At 40.1% G+C, this 21,647-nt stretch overlaps 1 protein-coding gene across 8 annotated transcripts in view; it reads right to left on the bottom strand.

The window, feature by feature from the left end:
• HIVEP2 (HIVEP zinc finger 2) overlaps positions 1-21,647 on the bottom strand; it is a 193,942-nt gene that overhangs the window by 117,667 nt on the left and 54,628 nt on the right. For 2 of the 8 annotated variants that reach the window (XM_057311006.1, XM_057311005.1), the window contains exon 2: positions 7,376-7,459. The exons of 5 other annotated variants lie outside the window; for them this stretch is intronic. The gene's annotated coding sequence lies outside the window, so the exon portion shown is untranslated. Of the gene's footprint in view, positions 1-7,375; positions 7,460-11,886; positions 12,702-21,647 lie in introns of those variants that run through there. One more of the 8 variants, XM_057311004.1, reaches the window with a different exon arrangement.

Here is a 21,647-nt window from a genome sequence, read left to right as displayed (position 1 = left end):
ACCACGCTACCCCTTGAAGGCAGCCGCATGTGACTTACCTTCGCCTGTCTGCCCCAAGCCTAACACAGGACTTTGTCCATGGTGGGAACTCCACCCAGGCACAGAGTGGCTAATGACCGGAAATTCAGCTGGTAGCCCACTACTATGAAATGAGTCGTCTTAAAATATGTATTGTTGAAAGCACACAGCCAAGCAGCCCTAAACCCAGCTGAAATGCAACTTTGAGCAAAAGTAAGCTGCAGATTTAAGGGCATTGCAACCAAAATGCTCCTTTTGAATTTGACAGCTCTCAGTCATTCAGGCCCAGAGTAACACGCAGCGAGCAGCCCTTTAAAACTGCTGTGGTATCTTCTGAATCACTGCCATTACCCGAGAAAACCCCAGGAAGTGGTTTGATTGAGTAGCTGGACCAGTGCGTAGGTATCAGCTGATGTCTCTCACACATACACACAAGTTGGTAACAATGGGGACATTGTGAAACCAGGAATAACCTTCCCCTATCTTCAGCAGTTTGGGAAATCATTTCTAACCCAGTGAGTATATAACTTGGGAACAAGTCAAATGGTTAATTATTCACTGAGAGATTAGTAATTAATCTGTTTTAGACCAAGTACTGTAGGACCTGAGTAACATAAGGATGTCCGATGTCTGGAACAATGAGTCTTTGGGACCATTTCCAAAAAGCAGCAATCTTTCCTAAACAGTTATGACTAACCAAGAACAAAGCCTAAGTGCAGGCAGCTACTGGCAAAACCTAATCAAAATGGACAGTGATTTCATAAAACCTTTCAAACTCGCTTTATTTTAAAATACAAATTGATGGCATCTTTTTTCTTTTCAATAAATGATTGGTGAAAATCACGGCACTACTCAGTGAAACACGTTTAAACAGCATTCACATCTTTACCTGAAAATGAAAGGAAAAAGTCCAAGTCACCCTACCTAACCAAAACTAAGGAGGTACTGCGATTTATCGAAACACGGAGGTTTGAATTAAATATTTACCCCCTTCCTGCAATTGAAGTTAGTCCTTTTACGGCCAATTTTGAGAGTTAAAGTAAGATTTCATGCAAAACTGGGTTTCTTACAGTTCATAAATTTCCTATTTGATATTTTTCAATATATTATTCCCATAGTTCCCAGCCTTTTTGACTAAGGCACCACTATTTCTCTATATTTCCAGTCTCCCCAATCCCAACTTCTATAGATGTTAATTCTCCACAGGATCTAACAAGGTCACACCAGCAGGCATAAGACACACCATATCAGCAACGTTCCCCTAACAGAAAGGATTTGCAATGCCAATACTAAAGCATTACAAGGCTTCCTTCCAGACACCACGCAGCTCAGACAATGGCGTGAGGCTGCTGCACAGAAACACAGAATCAAGACTGACCTGCCTTCAGTCCTCAGCAGTGTACCTAACACGTGCTCTCCCAGCTCTCCCATGCAAAACTACACCAACCTTTTGCGAAATCCTTCACATCTACTCACTAGAGGGAAAAAGAGGGGGTGGCTTGACCCCAAACAAGATATTTATAGAAGCAGACTTTTTTCTCATCTCTAGTTTTGCAAAAGAAATAGATGCCTCCTTGAAAAAAAGCTGTTTAGGCAAAACAGCAAATTCTGGGATAGACTGAGAATCCAATCACTGGCATTATTTAGAATGACAATACTATTCACAAATAATTGATGTGCACAGTGACTACCATGAGCCACTACGTGCCTTTAATGTTATTAAACATAAAAAAATACTGTAAGCGTATTTGACTGAATTCTTTGAAAACAGTTAATCCATGAATGGAATATATGGTTACTCTTCATTTCGAGCGCATATGTCCCAGGTACCCTGGATTAAGAGGAATTAACCATTTGTGTATACTGACTTAAGCATAATCATATAGCATTAGGGTCACACAGTAAGTGAAGAAACAAAGCTGTGATTGTCCTCAACACTAGCCCTTCCGAGCTAGCCCGTGGACGTTTTAAGAACAGCCTCTGAAAGGATGATAATAACTCAAGAATAGATGAGGTGTTCCCAGCTCCTGAATTTTTTTAAAGTTGACCAGTAATTCTTCTACTTGTGTGAGGAATGAGTAATGTCCTTCTAAAACACTGTGTTTTCAGAGATCTGACCAACAGCAAAAAAAAGAAAACATATTTGCACCAATCCCTAAGCAGTTAGCATGCCTTTCACTTAGAACAGGAGGACATACTGTACTTAAATTTACTCACTACAAATGGTTCCCCTCCACTCAGCCATTGCTATTAAAAGAACCAAGCTGTTCTAAAGACAAGCAGGAAGAGGATATCCAAAATGTGTAGGTGGGATATTTTCATAGAGCTTCTCTAAATTCCAAATACCTGAACAAACCGAATGAAGTTAAAACCCCAACTCAAGCTTTAACCCAAATGAATTAGAAAAACAATGTCCGCATATTTCTCTGCTCAGTTCCATCTATGAATATATTTTTATAAAAAATTATTTGATAAGACTGCTTACAAATGTCTGCAAAAAACCATGTCATCCTAAGTCTAAATTTTTTTTTCACATTTCCCCCTCCATTTTGGGCTTAATAATGATATACCTGTTTGATTTTTAAAAATGTATTTTGTCCCATGTAAATGAGTAAAATAGTGCAAACATTCTCGTTCTGAAAGCAATGTTTTTGAAAGCCATCATGCCCTTATTATTGAATTATAAGGGATATACTGAGTTCCCCCGATCTGCTTGCACCGTAACAGCTGCTATCGGGATTCAAGACTTATAACTATAAATCATAGCTCCATGCTTAGGAGCTAACCATCAAGCACAAGCAAGACATGTATACATAAAATGATCACATTCCCCTCTGAGGTGTATAGACAAAAGGAGAAGAAGGAAAATCTTTAAGGAATTTGGTTAGCGTGGAAGAGAAGGAAAGACACTAGGGAGAGAATAGAATAAACAAAGGCCTGAGAACCTGAAAAAACACAACCCATTTACAGGACATTAAGGAGGTCAACCGGACTGATCAGAGAGCTGGAGATGTGATAAGAATTAAAACTATCTAGGTGGGACAGGTTCAGAGGTCACCTGTCCTAACACCTTTGTTTTATAGATAAGGAGACCAGGCTTAAGGTGGTGAATATATCAACAAATACTTTGAAGTACTATATACTCTACTAAGCACTGAGACGCAAGGGTGAGTGACAAAATGTCATTGACCTCAGCAAGTCCATGGGCGGGGAGCGGGCGGGAGTGTGGAAACAGACCAAAAAAAAGAAAAAAGAAAACCCCACATAAACAATTAAATTGATCATTTCAGGCTCTGATAAGTTCTAGGAAGAAAATATGATAAAAGGTGAACTGGAGATGAAGGGAAGAAACCACTCAAGCCTGAGTCACAGACGTCCTGTTGAAAGAAGTGACGTTTGAGCTGAGACTTGAACAAGAAGGAGCCATACCTGAGAAGATGGGGGTAAAGAACATTCTAAACAGGAAAAACAGTAACAGCAAAGACCAAGATGGGAACAACTTAGCAAATTTCAAGAACAGCATGAAGGCCAACAAGGTTGGAGCCTAATAAGGGATGAGCATGTGGAGAAGGACGTGCTGCCGGCCTGAACAGCTTAGATTTTATTCTAAGGGCAAGGAAAATTCATTGTAAAATTTTGAGGAAGGGAATGCGTTATATAATGTATACTTAACAGATGACTCCGAGCAGCGTCAGGGAGGGGGGTGAACACACTAGGCCAATGTGTGGCCAGAAGGACTCTGATAGCTCCCCTTTGACTATCATAACTTTGACAAACCCGTAGGACAGCCAAGTGCAAGTATTAAGGAAGTATTTAAGTTGAGAACTCAGGAAAAGATGCATTTGTGGCTATAAAATTCTGAAAATTATCAGCATATGCATGGTATTTGAAACCATGTGATTATTGCTATCTCCTAGAAAGAGCATTTAGATAAAGAAGATAAAGGGATTGAGACCAGAGCAGGAGGGGACAACAACACTTAGGGGAAGGCTGGCAAAGGAGACTGAGAAGAGGCAGTGGGAGAAATGCCTCCCAACGAGGTGGTGCATGGAAGCGGGGAGAACCAAGCATTGCATGAAGGAAGGCATGACGGTCAACTATTCCAAATGCTATTAAGAGTTGAAAATATGAAGACACAGAATGACCACGGGCTTTGGCAAGATGTACGGGAGGTGACGAACTTGAGACATTAGTAAAGATTACGTGAATTTGAGGAATGTTGATGAACAGACTCTGTGGTCTATAGCTCCAGAGTGATGAGAACCTGCATTTGTTGGGCCAAGAATGGGGAAGCGTGGGCCACAGGGGCAGCACTAAAGAGCACATAGCACCAGAGCAAGTTACAATGACTTTCAGCAGAGTGCCACTGATAGCAAAAGTCATTCAACAAGGTAGGAATAATGTGAATAATGTGGCGAACGACAAAATGGCTAAGTACTTTGAAAAATGTCATCACAGGATATGTGGCATGGCATCTGCATTTTAAAAGATGGAGTAAAGATATCTACAAAAATATCAACTTGCAATATTTTTGTTCTTCTCTTTATCATATATTACAAGTGGGCTTCTTTTATTATTGCTAATACTTTGAATAGAATATAAGCTAGTCTTCCTAAGTATCATTCACCTTATTGTATAGTCCAACATGTGTACTAACAAGCTCATAGAGTACACATATGCCTGATTATTTTAAATCAGGATGTCCCTTTAATTATTATTATTTTACAAAAAAGTATTGCAACTATTCTTTCTTAGCTTTCTCATGAGAAAGATGCACCCCTTAATCCCGGAAACCCAACTTCAAGCACGCAGGGTCACAAACAGATGCTGGGATTCTCTCTGTGTGCGCAGCTCCAGCTGTAAGAGCAGCCCACAGGACAAGGTAGCACTCTTGACATATATTATTTCACTAATCTGCATGCACATATTTCCTTCATCAGTCTTTATAGGAGTGGAGGCCATTCATGATATTCTAGACAATTGTCAGGCATATATTTTTGTTGTCATTTAAACTTCTGACGCAGTAAATTATCTCCCCAAACTCTGTTAACCCCCAATCATATTGGCTTCAGTACAATGAGAAAACGATGAAAACAGAGTGTACTCTAAAATCACGTTAACACAGACTCATTAATCATTGCATCGCTAACAAATGTTCCAGATTTTAATATGTAGTTCAAAACACAGCTCCACATCCTTCTATATATTTTCCAGAACTACTCATTACTAAATAGTAACAAATCTATACATTAATCAGTAAAACAAGAGAAGGCATTTTTATAAACAAGTTTTCAGACCATTAATTGCTCTGGGTAAAAATACAAAGCACGCTTCAGAGGTCCTCCTTCTTGGAGAGAACAGTTGACGGAGGAAGAGATGGTCCTGGCTGTGGTCAAAATCCATCCCATAATCCAGTGCAAAGTCAGCAGCAACCCTCTCCAACTTCCATATGAGACAAGCAGGCACTGAGAATGACATCAGGGAAGGACAGAGTGTTGTCTGTGCCTCCCCAGATGTCCTGGCAGAACACAGACTTTTCCCTATTGAAGGGAAATCAGTCCACAAATGTGTCTCAGTTGACAGCTCTAGATCACAACATTTGAGCTGTGACAGACCAGCGACTAGAGGGACATCAAGAGGCCTCCTTACGATGCTAGAACTAAAGGCACATCACCTCATCATCCTAATTACAGAAACTAGAGGGTGAGAAAGGAAATGAGGTTCCACGGGCAAGGGGAGACCAGGGTGTGGTACAAAGCACCTTAAATTTGAACTCAGAAGACCTGACTTCTGTTCCTGGCTTTGCCATTCATAAACCGTGTGGTGCTGGGCCCATTATCAGGTGCTGTCTGATCCTCTATTGTGTGACTTACACATTTAGGAAGACAGCAACATCTGTCCTGTTCACCATAAGGGGTTTGTAACAATTCAGTAAGACTATGTATTTAGAAGCTCTTGGTAAATTATGAAGTCTTGTGAAAATGGAGATTTCTCATTTTAGGGAGAAGCACATCCTTTAAGTTGTAGGCAATGGAGAGCCAGGAAAGGTTTTAGATCTTCACAGTAAGTCATTAAAAACGGTATTTTAGGAAGATGAGCCTTACAGTGAAATGAGGAACTGACCACTGGCAGAGAAATTTGAGTCAGGAACACCATCTAATAAGCTGTAGTAGACTAGGTGTGACATCGCAGAACTTTTCTAAGGTAGTGGTGGTTGAAACATAGGTAGGGGATCTTTTTTGGATGATGTTAAGCATAAGGGATAATAATATATTACAGAAGAATGTTACAGGAGCTACCATAAGAATCAGCCCAATCACTCAATCCTTCAGCCCTCCACTAATACCCTAAATTTAATTCCATGACTCTCTCGGACCTTCTCTTTCTCCTCTATCTCAAACTCAGACCTCTACTTGCTAGTGCCAGACTCCCTTCTCAAAATGTTTTTCACTTCCTCACAGCTGCCAAGGAGGCACTTTACCCTGGTGTGGACTTCTAGTCCCTTAATCTCAGGTCCCTTCCCAGGCCATCTGACTTTTGCTCTTTCGGCAACCCTGGACCACAGAGTCAGACTTTTCAGCAACACCCTCACCAGCCTTCTGAATTCTTTGCTCAGGGCACTCCTCCTGTTCTTCTCATGCCCCACCCCCCTCCAAATGGGACTCACGCCACAGGCTGCTTTCACTGTTTCCCTGGGTTACATGGCAATACCAGCAAAAACCACTGAATAGTGCCACCTGGGTTGTGAGCTCCACCTCCAATGAATTCTTTCCGGACGAGGATGATGTCTGGTTCACTATTGTATCCATAGAAGTAGCCCAGGGCCTGGCAGCTAGAACATCTTCAATGTATACTGCATGAATGAAATTGATGAAAATAGGAAATCCTATAATCCATCTCTCCTATCACTTCGCTTTTCTTGGCTTCCACCTACCTCCTTGCTGCTCCTCTTTATCAGGTTCAATTTTTCTTCCTATTCCCCAAATAAAAGTATTTCCCAGTGTTCTAAACTCAGCTCCCTTATAGTCCCCTTTTGTTCGCTCTCTAACAGAGACTAGTTGCCACCAACAAACACAGGAGAATGTCAAGATACTTTATTTTCACTAGGACCCAAACTCAGCACTCTTGCTAAGAGTCCCACAGCTTGAACCCTGCTCCAGGAGGATGAAGCTTCATAAAAAAAAATTTAAAGAAAGACTCCAATGAGAAGGAACAAAGGTCAGAGAGGAATTTGACCCTCCCAGTGGGGACAACTGAGCTTCAAGTGGGATTGACAGGCAAGCCTTTGCCATCAGAGTCACCAATGTGTCCTACATTAATGACAAAGAAGCCTCTTTTCTCAGGAATCATTACTTGCCTTTGAAAGTCCAGGTTCTCTGAGGCCTGAGGGCTTTACGCCTTTAACGTCATTTGGTGCCCTTCCTCTAAGACAGCCTTTCACCTAAAAGAGAAAGGTTTGCTTCAGCACTTGATTACAAATGGGGAAAACTGACCCATTCCACTGAGACCCCAGACCCAAATCTTCCCCTTTAGTCTACATGGCTTTGACTCTGACCAAATGTCCAGACAAAGTTCAGCCTCTAGCTGGGCTCTATATCTTGATTCCTCCCACCCATCAATGCTCAGGCACAACTCAAAGCCACAGTTATAACCACAGGTTCCTCATAACCCTATCTGGACAGAGCAGTTCCATAAAATCAAATTTGTCTTTGCCCCAATGGTTTTTCCTTTACTTTCTCTGTTACTGGGACCCTCATTCCTTAGCCACTGGGGCTCAAATCTCAGTCATCCTTGATGCCTCTAGTGCTCGGTTTGGATCAGGCATGGGACATAAGCAGTCTTCTCCCCATACTAGACTCAAGTTGCTTGAGGACAGAGATTTTTATCTTATCCTTTATGGTGAAAAAGGCAGAGATCCTTTTTCATAGTTGGTAATATATATTCCTGGTTTTGCTTGAACTTATTCCCCCAGGAGGAAGATAAATTATTTATTGGACTATGCTACATGGTCTTATGAATACCTCTCAATTCATATAAAACTAAATAAATAACAGAAGAAAACCATTTTCAATATGACCTTACCTAGTTCACACAAAAGTCAGGTTGTGATTTTACAGAAAATGAGGCACTTGTGGGCAATTAGTTATTTAAATATCTATAAATCTCCCTGTTAAGAATTCTTTTAATGTCCAGTAAAAAATCTAAGGTTTGGAAAGGGGGAAATTTTAAAAAGAAAATTCTGCAGCAAGTGAATTTGAGAAGATGAGTGTAGATAATTACAGCAACCCGCCTGACACATGCAAGAATTCCCCCACACATGTGCTTAGAAGATATTCCTAGCCATCCTTTAGTTTTGAGGCAATCAGATAGCATCATGTAACTTTAGTAAGTTAGAAGAATGCCTCTGATGAAAATTCCTGGACCTGAGACCCATTGCTTGCATTTAAAATAAAATGGCCTCTAAGCTCCTGCTTTCAGGATAGTTAGACCCACACGAAGTTTTCTTTTATAGAAAATATATCTTCTTCCAGACTAAGTGAAAAGAGTAGAATAAAATATTTCCACTACAAACACATCCATCTCCATCCACCGTTGTCTACACAGTGCTTTTCATCTATCCCTGAGCTCCCAGGCTCCTATTCTATGAAAGCCCTTCCCTTTGCCACCACTCAACAGGGACTTCTACCCTGCTGACTCAAATGATGGCATCTTGTTGTAGAAATCTGAGTACCTCATGGTGGATCCATGCATCAGTCACTGAGGGACGTTGCCAACCTCTGTCACAGGAAGATTAAGACAACACATGCAAAGCTGCAAACATTGCCCTAACTAATTAGCAGTTGCGTTTCCATTATCGGAGCATCACCAGGCTCTCTCCTAACATCACACATACGAGGTTAGAGCCTTCCAGCTCCTAAACCCCAACAGATCATCTCCAATGAGAGGACTTGTCCTTTAGCCACTGTCAAGATGATGTGTTTTGAGTCTAAAGTTTATTGGTTTATGAGGCCTCATAATCTTCACCTGTAAATGATGACAGTAAGATATGAAACTTTTTAGAACTTGAATAATCACTAAGAAGAATTCATAAAACTAAGGAATCCTTCAATGCTATTAATGTACCAGTTACCTAGTAAGAAGTGGAAGAATCATTTACCAAATGAAATATTTTTTTCACCTCCCAAAATGAGCCTTATAAGTGGGTCATTCAATTGTTCTGACACTATCACTTAGGTATTATTCTAATTGTAGGTGATTTTGAGGGTTTTTTTTCCCTTACATAATACCAGAGCAACATACCTAAAAGAAGGTAAAATTAAGTGTCATATCACCTTAGTGTTTTAGGTAGGCTTGGTGTCTGCATCGCCCTTGTAAGCCCTACAACATAATAGGAACCTTAGTTAAAGGATAACATATTAACCAGGAACCTATCAGCTGCACTGACCAAAGTCGATACACCAATCACTCATCTACATTCAAGCAGTCTGATTATCCATAAGTAATAAAAGTGTCTCCATAGAAACCAAGTATACAGGGGAATTCACTTGCAATAAAGGATCTGCTTTAACAAGAAGACTTCAAGCCAAGATTTTGCGCGAACTTAGGTTTACACATCATCATTCACTGATATCATTAGATATTACACTTCTGGGATTTCACAGTCTTGAAGATTACAAAAAGCTCTGCACATGGGGAGAGAAAAAAAAAGGTTTGGAAGAAAAGATTTGCATATGTAGTTATAAAAATACCAAAGCAGATTCCATGCTAAACTCTGCCAAAAAGAGAATAATTACCATTGCCCATCAGCATGCAGCCTTGAAATTATATTCTCTTCTCCTTGCAGAAGCAGTCATCAGATTATCAAAATGAGGTTATCCTGACTAAACTCAAATAGTTCTTATATGGAATAAGCACAATGCAATCAACAGACAAGCAGCGATTTCCCTCCCACACAAACTATAATCTTCTGTGAAATATATTTTTAATGAAGAATACATAGCCCTCCTCCATGTTTGGTTCTGCTCTCACACTCCTCCACATAAAAGCATACATACATTTTAAAGAGAAGGTGAAGAATCTTATAGCTTCTAATAACATCCTTTATGATGTAAGGCAAAAAAGGAATGTTAGCATCTGAACTAACCCCCAAATGTATCTTTTTCATATAATGTCATTCTTATGAAAATAAAGCAAGTTACCAATGGCTCCTGGGGGACAGTAGGCTGAAATAAACATAAACAATGGATCTCACCAAAATTTTAATGATTTCTTTCTAATTAGATGCATTATGAAAGCTTAATTCATTCAATGACTAATGACTCAAAACCCATGAAACTGAATTTTAATCTTTCTCAAATTTCAAATTATAAATTGCTTGTCGTGAGTCATACTGCTTATTCAAAAAGCAAGTTTTTGAAAGGAAAGTTTTTTTGTAGGTGAGTTTTATAGTGGCACTCATTTTTCTTTCTCCTTCAATCATCTGAATTTTAAATGTCGAAAATTAAAACAATATGACCGGGTAGTTGGACAGATTTTCTACCATTAGGACAGCTAATTGGAAATGAGGCTATAAAAGTAATTATGTATGCCCATGCCCACTCAATGGAATTGTAAGAGGCAAAAAAGAAACAAAAATCTCTCCACTAGGGCTTTTTTACCCCACACAGCACCTGTTTCAGGGTCCTAGGCTCTGGGATATATTTCCGAATTTGGTTCCTAGGAGGCAAGCCATTAAGAAATTAGTTACAGTGATAAGTAACCTTGGCAATCTGTTACATCAAGGGGCTATGCCTTGGGGGGGGGGGAGGGGAGGAGTAAGACTTGCTAAAGCCAAATCAATCAATGCTATTTTTCCACAAAGAAACAGTCCTAAAAGATCAGAAAACCAATTTTGCCTAAATGCTTAAATGATGTAATCGCTGTACACTAAAAGGAGTGTTTTAATTTTGTCTAATTGTCATTTAAAAAACAAAATCATCTCTGAAAAGATAGCCTGCAAACACCGGCAAAGCACAGTTGGTTTGATTGACACGTGTACCTCAGCCCATCTGTACAGAACCTGCTTCCTTAACTTAGCGAGAGGTCAAGAACCTCTTTTGCCAACAAAGCAACATCAGGGAGAGAGAGCGAGGAGGAGGAGATGAAAAGAAAAAGAGGCAGTAAAGGAGGAGATGGGAAGGCAGAACTAGGAAAAAAGTTTAGGAGATGGGTTCGCACATCGGGTAGCAAATGTAGCTGCTGACAGGCTGGTGAGTCCATTTCCATAGACAGTTTCAGAAGCCTCATTCTCACAGGTGGAAGAAAGACATGGGGAAAAAGAAGAAAATGAGAAAACATTTTTATGAATGCACTTATAATTCCTTTCCACACGCGTCCACCAGTGCCCGGCTCTACTCCCCAAAGCCTGTCGATGTGAGGTGCAGGCTAACTTTCAGAATCACCTCCAAACACATCCAGATAAAAGACAACACAGATTCCCACGTATCACTAAGAATGCCAGCACACCCTTTCCATTCAAAGCCTCTATTTCTACCCAGGATCCTAACAGTCCGGGCTCGCAGGGATAAAATCTGGCGAGCTGATTTGAAAAACAAAAGCCCAAGTCATTAAAGAGAACTCAGTGCCTGCCCCGGCCAACCCCACAGAGTCCCTGGGTGCCTCCAATGGCAAGGTTCTGACTGTCCGCTTTCTCGGGTTCCGGAAATGCACCTTTCCCCACACACAGCCTCTCGGGCTAAGGAAACCAGCTGAGCGAGAACTGCCGCTGTTCACAAAAGGAATTCCCCCTCCCTTCCCCTCCTTCTCCCTCCCCTTTCTTCTCTTGTCCCTCCTCCCATCATCCGCTGGTGAATAATAGCACTCTGCTACCTGCCTGGATCAACACCGTGAGCCCCTGTCTTCAAGCATTCAGGGAATTCAACAGCCTGGAAATTCCTGTTGTCCGTTCACTGAGGTCACAGATAAAGCTAAACAACAGCCGTGGTTCCCATCAATCATAAGTCACTCACTGATAGAATGTATGGTAGGAGACCTGATGTAAGCAAGTCACCAGAGAAAATACCCACTGATGACGCATATCCAGGCATAAAAATAGTTACAGGGCCCTCAAAGGGATTATTCAACAGCCTACATTTAGACTTTCTTACAAGAGACCTGAAGTCAACGTGCTGCAGTTTCATGGCTGGAGAGAGTTGAAGTTTCAAGCTATCTCAACAGACATAACCACAAATAGCTGGTTTAAATAAGCGCCTGCAATAACAAGCCGTTTAGTGAATTTTAACACAACCTTATAAGCATTAAACGGGACCGCCAACTATCTTATAAAATGCCACGTAATCTTCTCTTTTATTCATGTTCTCCCTCATATAACAGTTCCTCTTTTTTAAAGCAAGCTCCCCAAACATGCATACTTAATTGGCCCAAAGAAAAACAACATCCACTGCTTTCCAAATAAATGTTAGGAAAATAACATAAATTGATCTATAGCCTCTTAAAACATGCTTTTAAAGAGAGCTGAGCTTAATTGTAAGTTTCACCAATGAAACTGACATTCTGCATACCGTATTTGCAAGTATATTTTTTCCTGCATTGGTTTGATCATTTATAGACAAAATTATCACATGCATTAGATACACCTACTATGGTATCTTACACATAGTAGGCATTATTACTGTTTGCCAAATAAGTGAATGAATAAATGAATCAATGAAATGTTATGTACAAATATTTTAATTAAGTGACAGGATGGTAACTAAGACTGAAATCCTGGTTTTTTTTTTTAATTTTATGAAGAGGAAACTAACTTTTTACATGTGTAACAATTTTAATAGTTTCAAGTCATCTGTTCTCTTTTTCCTCCCACTCAAACATATGCACAGTTACCCTGCATAGAAAGGGCTTTCACATAGCTTTCATATTAGAAAATGCTGGATTTTTGCACATTTTAATATTTGAATATATAAAAATGTTTCCTTCCCGGGCTCCTTTAAGCAAATGTGCTGACACAATGAACAATAAAGGCAACTGTCTCTGACAGAACCCAAAATTCTGCCTCCAAACTTGCAAGCCCTACTTGTTATTGTTAGTCTTAATTACCGATCCTTTCCCAATAATGGACAGATTTGCATTGTTACCCAGTTAGTTACTAGCTACAGAACATTCCTCTGTGATAGAATTTATCTCAGTGCTTACTGATATTAACTACCCTGCCCACAAAATTGGCAAACACCTACTAGCAACATTGCCATAACTTTTGACAAATGTAAGGGCTTTGCTTTATTCTAGAGGGTACTTTTCCAGCAACAGGAACCAGATGACATTTTTCTTCCTATACTGGTCGGTTCTACATCACTTTCCTCAAGTATGATACCACTGCTATAAATACAAGTGAAAATTATTTTTAGTACTAAGATTTCGCAAAGCATTCACGTTTCTCTCCTGTGCATATGTGTCAACAGTATGTGGCCTAGTTTAAAGAATCTAAACGGAAATGCTCACTAGTGCCCTCTAGTTGAGCACTGCTGAGGCAGGTTTGAAGAAACACACATGTACCTGTATCACCCACTCACAAATATTGCAAAAGCCATCAACAGTTCAGCAATTAATTACTCACATAAAATGTAGAATAATAAATTATATCTAGGGTCCATTTTATTTCACAAGGTTTCATTTTTGAAAATGCATAAAGAAAAAAAATTTTTAAACGGAAAAAAATCAAACAGAGAAGATAATGAGACATATTTGTTTGCTGAAGAAGAGAGAATGTACTTAACTGACTCAGAGACCAAAAATGTTTCGTGAATTTTACAGAAGCTCATTGTCTTTAAATAGCTCAAAAACTAGACAAGGCACCCAGAAATAATCAGATTTCACCGTGCCTCATACATTTGACAGCCTTCAGTCATGGTGATCTATGCTGGTCAAGTCTGAATTCAGGATCCTCAGATAATTTTAAAACAAAGCCAATCTCCCAAGCAGGCACTGTTTCAAATTGCACAGACATAACCTATCAATCCAGAGATCACAGATTGAGTTCCATAAGAAATTATTTGCATAAGCACTCCTGGTTTTAGTAATTTCACTTCTGTTAAAATTTACTATCAGCAGCACAACTGATTTCTTTTTAAAAGAAAATGGAACTTCTTACCCTTACCCTATGCTATCATTTTAATAAGTAAAACCTGTGACATTATATTCTGCTGCAACAAAGAAGTTAAGCCACTTCTTGATATTAAGAAATGCCAAAAACCATGTCAAGGGGCACTTGCTAACTTTTATCTTTTTGAAATATCAAACAACACGATCACCTAGTCACTAAATTAAGACCAGATTAATTATCTGTACAGAACTAGGGGTTGAGTTGGGGAGCACATACTGAAGATAATGTAGCAAAAAATCCGCTTTTTCAACTCAACTAGGCTCTCTAGAAACTGTATTTATATCCACCCTCTATGTCACTAATAGAATTCCATGATAGTAAATCTTTTTACATGCCGTGGCTCTATAAAAAATGGGAAAATGCATCCCTAGTTGACTATCCTGGGCCCAGCCTGCGACAGACCCATCACATGCAGACTGTAAGGTTAGTTCTCCCTTCCAGTCTCAGTCTTATGGCAGGATTCTGTTTTATTTTTAATTTATTTAATCACATACTTATAATATCTCATTGCTTAACAGCAGACTTTTCCACTTAGCAAATATGATTGCTTTCCGGGCATTTATGACCCCTGGTCAATTAAGCCACTGTCTTCACCCTTTCCCACCATGCAACGCACCTACATGAGCACGTGTGAGCACACGCACAGAGACACACACACACACACACACATACACACACACACCTTTTCCTCACACCTGATCTCCTTTGATGATGCCAAACTTTCACCAAACACCCAAGGTAAATGCACAGAGTCGTCTTTAACTTCTCCCTGCCCTCAGCTCTCATCACCAAAGCTCGACAATTTTACCAAGTGATGCCTCTCTCCCTTGCCCATCTTCTCTCTCACTCCACCACCATGATCTCAGTCTTAGCCTTCAATATTCCTTGCCCTACGTCAATACAGTAAACTATCCTATAGTACCAAAAGTAACTTTTTAAAACATAAATCTGACTATAGCACTCATCGGATTAAACCTTTCCATGGCTTCTGGTTGCATCATAGGAAGTCTTGCATCAGAGACCATTCTACAGGATCATAGTTATTCATTACATGTCTGAACTCTATTTGGTTTGGAGCTGCTTGAGATCAGAGGCTGGGCTGTGCTGGTGGTTGCATCACCAGCTCCCAGCAGAGTGTGTGCCTGCACATCTGCTGAACTGAAGTGGACCGAATGGGAGGACGACGCATTGACAATAACTCCTGATGTAGTTCAACTGGACTGCATAGAGAGACAGCACGGCAGAACCATGGGTTCAACCCACTGCCATCTCAGGCAATGGCATCACCTCTTTAAGCCTTAGGTTCCCAAACTACAAAACAGTGTCAGGGTAAAATAGAATAATATACGTTATGTGCCTCCAACAACAGCGGACTGAGAAGGTGCTCAATACATGGTAGCTACTATTATGTCTTAAGTAGAAACGCTAACAGATAATTTCATTTCCAATGATCAACTGTACATACAGACATATATCAGAGAGCAAAATTATCTGTTTCAGTGCTGTTGACTAGACACAGATCTATAGACTGTGCTGTCCAGTACCATATGTGTAGCCAGTAACCATATGTGGCTGGTGTGACTGAGGAACTGATTTTTTAATCTCAATTTAAATGTAAATAGCTCCATGAGATCAGGGGACTACCTCATCGGACAGCAAAGATTCACTGCAACTCTGACATCAGGGGTTCCCCTTTTAGGTGCTGTCTCCTCTCCTTCCACTCAAAGCAGTTTTATGGTAAGGTTCAAGTGTCAAGGTCAATACTTCCCCTTCTGTTAAAGAAATCAAACCTAAAACAATTCATCCTATCCGAAGAGATTTAGTCCTAAAGTATGAGAAGGTCATATGACAGAGTTCCACATAGACTATTCATGTTGAGTGAATGACTGTGTCAACGAAAGAAACAAATGAAGGATAATACAGTCCAGAGAATGGACCCCCCAACACAACCCAGAGAGAAAGATTACAGCGGCAAGTGCCCAGGATTTGGGAGCCTAAGACCTTGCTTCAAACCCCAGCTCTGCCATTCACATTCCATGAGGTCTTGTGAAAATCTTTGACCTCCGATCTGTCCAATGGTGGTAATATTAATACAACTCACAAATAACTGTAATAATCAAATGAGATAAATCAGACATATAAATAGTAGCACAAATGGTGTAACTGAGACAGTTGTAAAAATAACATTTAAATACCTACCTTCTGTATTATTATAGTACATAATGTCCTATAAAAACGAGGTGCACTATACCTGTATCTTGACAATTTGGGTAAATGTCTATAGGAAATGACTAATAATTACAAGGATGATTACATGTCCACTTATAAACTATAATAAAAGGATTCATTAATTCATTGTGATCAATAACTGTAATATACAATCTATCTGACACAAAGGTCAGATAATGTTGAAGTTTGCTTTCGAATACATCACTTGTCTCCTTTCTTATCCCATATGTGCTAGAGGGACAGGGTCTGTGGCCCTCAGCAATATTTGGTAATAATAGTTCATTTCTGCTCTGTACTTTCACATTCTTAAAGTCATCTTCAGGATAACTCAATATAGGCCAATAATTTTATTATTCCCATTTTTTTGGAAAGGCAAAGAAATAATGCGGTTAGTAGGTAAACCTATCAGGTTAGTGACTCCATGTCTAGAGTTCTTGCCATTATACTCCAGGGAATTTCTTGGTGTTTCACATTTCCAAAAGAGAGTCCAGATTTGCATCCATGTGCCCCCACAAGAAGAATTTTAACAAGACATTAGGTATCACACCAGAACACGTTATTATGTATGGTAATAATACAGAAGGTACAGTTAAATGCTATTTTTATAACTTTCTCAGTTAAACCATTTGCATGACTACTATGTGTGTATACATATAATTTAATATTGGTTAATATTAACATATAGCTTAATAGTTTTAAAAAGTGTTTTTACCCACACTCAGCAGAGCCTGATAACACCTTACAAAGAAGGTAAGTATCAGGTAGTATGATCCCCATTTATACGTAAGGAAAGGGGCTTGGAAAGCCCTTGACTCTGGACCATGCCTTTGCAGTGTAATGGAGAGCAGTGATGTGTGTACTTGGGCTGTAGGTCCACAGGTACTGTCAACTAGCTGAGTAAGCTCAGGTAAGTCACCCAACCTCTCTGGACCTCACAGAATGTGAGTCTCTTGCACACCCCACCTCCCTGTTAAAATGCTGTCCTTCTGCAACCCAGCTACTTCAGAAACACTGCTGAGACGAGGCTCCAGATGGTCTAAGTCCTGGCTGATTCTCCATCCCCTCTCATACGTCCTACTGCCTCTTCCGATAGCTCACTGCTTTTTTACAGTTGAACAAACTGGACCTAATTAAGGAGTTCATTCCATTTGTTTGTTGGTTCATCTTTAGAGAGCATTAGGCCCTGCTTATTCTTTGATCGCTTGGCTTATGTACACCCAGCAAAAACATTCCTCTACAAGAAAGCCTAGCAAGACAGACATATGCGGGCACGAGGGGTGCCAGGGAAATGGGTGTGTCCTCCTGTGACTCCCCCACTTCACTGCCACACTTTCACTTTGGCGATGGAAGGTGCCTGTTTGTTTTGATGGCTTTTAATATTTTTTTCATTTTTATTTTTCAAAGAAACAGTACAAAACCCAAGGTTGATAGGAAGACAGGTTCCAACATCGAGGCCCGGGGACAGAGTTACAATTACTTTAAAAGCAATTTAAGTGGCTCCACGAGAAACGTTCTACCATGAGTGGAGGGCGAGTCCCAAAGAAGTCATGGCTGAGGGGGCTTGGCTAACGGTGGCCCCCCGGGACCCACATCCACACAGACCCCCTCTACTGGTACAGATAAAGCTCTTCTACATCTCTGCTGAGGCAGGTGCCAGAGAAATAAGCAACCTGACCCCCTGAAGAGTCTTTGGAGCCTGGCAGTAACCTGAGCTGCTCTAGGTTATTTTTGCTTAGAGCTAGTGGTTCTTAAAGGGCCTGTGTTCTAAGTGCGCATATCCAGACACAGAATGCAAATCAATGAAAAGACCAATGTGATGCCCCTATCTTAATTAAATGTAGTTTATCAAAAGGGTATAACAAACCAATGTGAAAAAATGTGGGCAATATTTTCCAGGGATCAATCATAATATCCTGTGATACAACATCATTGGTTTAAAAAATGGATATGCTGAATAACCCCAAACCCCACTGGTTTAAAATGCCAGGAGAAAGCAGGCGGTCCCCAAGGCTCTGTCCTCAGTGCTGGACTGCCACTTAAGAAGGGACTGGGGAGCAGAGATTCGAGAGGGAGCCAGTTGCCAGCCCTGTGCTCAACAGTTATCACCCCGTTTTAATGCTCGCTGTGCCCTTACAAGTATAATAACTGTACAAAAAGGAAAGTGGAGCTCAGGGAACCTTCATCCTTCACTCAGGAGTTACATAATGGCTGACGGCGGGCCCCTTCCACCTTCCTGAACAGCGAAGATGCGAAGATTTGGAAAGCAAACACCCCATTCAAAGACGATTCTCGGGAAACAACTAGTCCTTTCATTCTCTGCCCCACATCCCCAAACTGGCCAGGGAGGAACAGGAATAATCCAGTCCCTAGGAAAGTGGGATCCGGAGTCACAAGCACCCAGATTTGCAAACCCGCTCCACCACAAATTCGCTGGCTGAGCTTGGTCAAGTCAGTTACGACTCCCAGGCCTCAGTGGCAATCACAGTAACACTGACATCAGCAGGCTGTTTTGGAGATTAAAGAAGATAATCATATGCATGATGTATTTGGAATGGTGCCTACCCATGGTAAACAGTTGCTAGTATTAGTTGTATTAGTATTCCTATTTGCAAGTGTATAATTCAAGTTGCTTTGAAATTTGGCCATGTCTAATCCTAAGAAAAATAATCTATCAGCTAGTTGTTAGGCAGGTACCCTACCACGGACAGGATCTCCAGTGCTCACAAGTTTGTCAGCCACGTAATTCTACTCCCCAGTACACATGAGGGACATGAGGCTCACAGAGGTGGAGTGACTTGCCTGAGTTACAAGGAGTAAGTGACAGAGCAGGATTTTAACCCGGTTTAATTTCAAAGCCTGTATTCCTTTCACTCAATTGAGAAACCATCAGGGGACAGCGTGGAGAGCAGAAGGAAGAACCCTCGGGAAAGCAACTTGTCCCTTACGTCAGTCCCATCACCTCTCAACTAGTTTCACCTTCCAGCTATGAATGTTTCTGTTGTTTGGTCTTAACCTCTGCAGCAAGTTACCCATCCAGTATTGATCTACAGGTAATTCTACGAGAATAATAAAGTTCTCTGTAAACCTATTAAAACTATATTAAGTGTTCATTTCTTTTTTTTTTAAAGATTTTATTTATTTATTTGACAGAGATAGAGATAGCCAGCGAGAGAGGGAACACAAGCAGGGGGAGTGGGAGAGGAAGAAGCAGGCTCATAGCAGAGAAGCCTGATGTGGGGCTCGATCCCACAACGCCAGGATCACGCCCTGAGCCGAAGGCAGACGCTTAACCGCTGTGCCACCCAGGCGCCCCAAGTGTTCATTTCTGAGCTACAGATCTTCAGGAATCCACAAGCCCCATATGATATAAATCGTGAAAAAAAAAATACAAATGCTTAACATCTCATAGTTCATAAAGTGTTTTCGTAAACATTAGCTCATGTAACCAACTGACTCAGCAAGGTGGCTATATGCCTATTTCTCCGGTGAAGAAATTGAGGCACAGGTTAAAGCAAGCGCCTATAGTCACATAATCAGAAAACAGTAGAGTCAGGTTTGAACATCCAGGTTTCCTGATATCATATCTATGTTCCACCCATGATGCTATATCTATCTCTAGAAAAATAACAGCCTCTTTTCTTGTATGATCCCCTAGGCTGAGAAATATATCAAGGTATGATATATTAGCATCTCTTTCTGTCCTTCAATGCACTGTGTTTTACTGGTGCTCAAATATACAGTGTCAATTAATGGCTACACTATTTCCTAATATGGCATAATATCTACCCACGAAAACCAAGTCAATAGTGTAACTTCCCAAAGCTTGAGTGTCTGGGGGACAGGGTCATCTCTTACTTACCATCATAGAGCCTGGGATGTCTTACTGCATTTGGTAGTATGTATTCAATGATTTAATTAAGTAAGGCTCAAGAGTACTATAATTTTATCTGTTAATTTTTTAAAAATTTTTTCAGGACTACTATAACTTTATAAAGGCATATATATGTCTATATTTTGAATAACCTTTGTTTTTAATTTGGGTACTTTTAACAGAAAATTTGGCAACAGAATTTAGGATAACACTTATTAAATGTCTACAATGTGTCCCACACTGTTTCAAGTCCTTTAAATTTATTAATTTCTTAATTTATTTATTCCTGGCAACAATTCTATGGGTAAGCACTATTACTATTCCTGTTTTACGGATGAGGAAACTGAGTCACAACTTCCAAAGGTATAGAGCTGTTAGTGGTACAACAACAATTTGAACACAGGGCTTCAGGCATCCAAGTTCAGATCTCACTTAATTTTCACAAGAACCATGGGCAACAGTAGTAAATCATCTTGGAGACTGCAGGCTGCCTTGATAATTCCCTGCGGTAATCTGATATTCAGGAGAAAAATAAAATTATCCAGCTTAATTGTTTATAGTAGCAGTCCTGTTCCATAACCAAAACTTATCACACAACTTATCACACTCATCGCATTACAATTTAAAAGTTTGTTGGAAAAATATAGCATATAGCTACATTTTAATTTTAATATGTGTGGTTTGAATTTATAGCCAATTTAGCTCTTCTTGGAATTTTGATATTTTTTGCATATAATCTTACATACTTCACATTGTTTTTCATTTGTGATCTTAAAATGGCTGTGATTCTATCTAGCGTCCTTTGACATTTGCCTTTTAAAACAGAGTTTTGTGGAGAGTTACTTCAGAACTTAGTCTTCTTTCTTTTCTTGGCTTCATCCCTCTTTTTTCTTTATCCTCTTCTTTTCTATTTTCCCTTTCTTTCTGTTTATTTTATTTCTTTGTCATAATGACTCTGGGTGGTACCCAGCAGTAATCTTCCCGAACTAGAAGCTCTACCGTGGGTTTCTCAAGTAGAGTCTATAAACTGCCCTACACACCATTAGCTCCAGGGATGGTCCCCAAACCTGCATTCTCAGCCAGCTGCCCAGGTAAGTTCTAAACATTCTGGGATAAATCAGGATTTTCAATCTGCTGATTCCTACAAGCAGTTCTTTTGCTGAAGGCTTTTCTATTTAGCAATGTGTATATGTTAGTTTTATGAAAATGTAAACTTCACTCTCTAGACTTCGGCTGAGTGTCACACAATATGCATTTTATGTACTAAATTTAAACCAAAGATTTTAGCACACTCTATTATTTATTTCAATGTGTAGCAATGTGGAGACATAACCGTGACTGTTGGGTCAAATGAGAACTCTAAATGGATCC

This window comes from Ursus arctos, unplaced genomic scaffold, assembly GCF_023065955.2.
Source record: "Ursus arctos isolate Adak ecotype North America unplaced genomic scaffold, UrsArc2.0 scaffold_13, whole genome shotgun sequence".
Classification (NCBI taxonomy): domain Eukaryota; kingdom Metazoa; phylum Chordata; class Mammalia; order Carnivora; family Ursidae; genus Ursus; species Ursus arctos.
Note: the sequence above shows the minus strand (reverse complement) of the source record. Positions and strands in the feature narration are given on the sequence as shown.